The following is a 2441-nucleotide window of genomic DNA, read 5'->3' as shown; positions in this document are numbered from 1 at the left end:
AATGTTTTCCCAAGTTTAAAAGTTCCAATAAAGAAAAAGTCACAAAAACGAATTTTCCCTTCTAAATCTCTGAAGGCACAGTTATTTGGGTCTCACTGATTATAGCAAAGATATCACAGAATAATCTGATAGATAGAATCCTTCATTGTGCAAAATTGGTACATCTTCCTTAGGCAATGTTAGAAAGTCAGCTTATGATCATATTCTTGATTTGTGAGATTATTTTGTTACCTATTAATTTGTATAAGCATAGAAAAATAAAGTTTCATGATTTTGAATTAAAAACAAAGAAGTAAAATATATACAGGTATGTATATATGCCAGAGGTGCACCAAAAATGTATACAAGTAGACACTGGTCAGCATTGCTCAAGTAGTAGTTTGCCGTAATTAGAAGTGTCTGGATGCTGATGGTAATCACTTTGAGCACCTCTTGTAATTGCAGAAGTCAAATGTGACTTATTCATCTTTTGTTATCAGTATATATTGAATACTACAATTTTAATAGTTTTCCTTTCTTAAAATGCATATGCATTTTTTGCACCCTCTGTATATGAGATAAGAAATACATTTCTGCACAATTTAATACATACATCTATAGTTATTGTCATACTTAATAGATGGTACACATTTCAAGAACTAATGTGTTTAATGAATAAAAAAAATAATATATTGGGCAATATACTTGATTACAGATAATATACTTGCATTTTTTTCTATCTCTAAATAAGCTGCCCAGCATTTGCTTGTATTCTGTGTTGGTTGATCCACTTCTTTTATTATGTTTGACTTTGTCAGTAAGAATGTTTTTTTTCTTTATGATATTTTCTCATTCATATTTTTTCTTATTATTAAAGAAGTCCCTTCAACATTTTTTATAATACTGGTTTCGTGGTTATGAATTCCTTAGCTTTTTATTATCTGGGAAAATGTCTGTCCTTTGATTCTAAATGAGAACCTTGCTGGATCGAGTAATCTTGGGTGTAGATCCTGACTTTTCATCACTTTGAATATTTCGTGCCAATCCCTTCTGGTCTGAAAAGTTTCTGTTGAGATATCAGCTGATGGTCTTATCATAGTTCCCTTGTATGGAANTTTTCCATCACGGCTATAGTTTGGCGCCATCTGGTGGAAGTTTGGCCCTGTCTTAAAAAGCAAGTTGTTGATTATGGGTCCTGTGGCTGGATGAAGACGACTTCCAAGATGGGAACAGCGATTTCTGAAACCTCCCAGTTAGTTGATGCCTATTTCATCTTCCCGTGAAGAGAATTTGACCCACTTTCTCTATTGCTCCCAATATGAAGGTTGGGCGGAGTACAGCAGCCAATCCCCAATCACATTACATCCAAATTGGTGTTATCATAGGATTTTACTGAATTTATACCCATCTATAACGTACTGATTGAATCTTCATCCCTGAGACTTATAAAGCCTTGTTCGCTTTATAACTTCAAGAACCTCTTCACCATAATTGTTGCTGAGAGTGGTAGTTTGGATTTACTTTTTTTTATTTTTTACTTGTATAAATTTAACATTTTAAAGTTTTCTAAGGGTGAATTGAATTTATTTTTATGTTTCTATTTCTCTGGGCTTGGCCTTTTCAAAGAGTTTTGGAGAGCAAGGAGAAGTAAACATATTTGCTTAGGTAGTTACCTTGATAGGGAGTTTGTGTTCCTCTTTTTTTTTTTTTAATAGGTGAATTTACTCATCTCCATTTTATTTAAACAGCCAATCATTCTATTGCCCACTCTGTTATGGACTGAATTGCTGTACCTCACCAAAATCCATATTTTGAAGCTGTAATCCCCAATGTGATAGTATTTGGAGATGGGGCCTTTGGGAGGTAATTAGGGTTAAATGAGATCATAAGGGTGGGGCTCTAATGATGGGATTAGTGCCTTAATAAGAAGAGATGCCAGAGGGCTTGCTGCCTCTCTCCTTGCTCTGGAGGACCCAATGTGATGGTAACTGTCTACTAACCAGGAGAAGAGCTCTTATCAGAACTGCCCCGCCAATGCTGTCACCCTGACCTTTAAATTCCCATCCTCCAGAACTGTGAGAAATAAATGTCTATTGTTTAAGCCTTCCAGTCTACGGTATTGTGTTATAGTAGACCAAGCTAATGCAACTGTAAGCTTTCTCAGATTTCTAAAGGGTCAGCGTATTTCTTTTGTTTGTTATGCCTCACTTTTTTTCATTTCGAGTAACTTTTTTCAGTATTTGGAANCTTGATTGCTGTTTGCAAATCAGTGGGTAGGATTGATCCTCAGGCTGACTGGCTGTGAGGACTGGCTGTGACTTAGTGGACAAGCTTGTGTGTGGGCTGACTGCAAAGAGCAGGGTTTGCTTTAATTGGGCTCAGGTTCCTGCCAAGTCCACCCTTTGGTTGTATTGTTTTGGAGCTAATTGGGTGGTGCTCTGGTGTGGTGTCAAGTCAGTCAA

The sequence above is a fragment of the Hipposideros armiger genome, unplaced genomic scaffold (genome assembly GCF_001890085.2).
Source record: "Hipposideros armiger isolate ML-2016 unplaced genomic scaffold, ASM189008v1 scaffold_326, whole genome shotgun sequence".
Taxonomy (NCBI): Eukaryota; Metazoa; Chordata; class Mammalia; order Chiroptera; family Hipposideridae; genus Hipposideros; species Hipposideros armiger.
The sequence above is the reverse complement of the archived record's forward strand: the minus strand, read 5'-3'. Positions refer to the sequence as shown.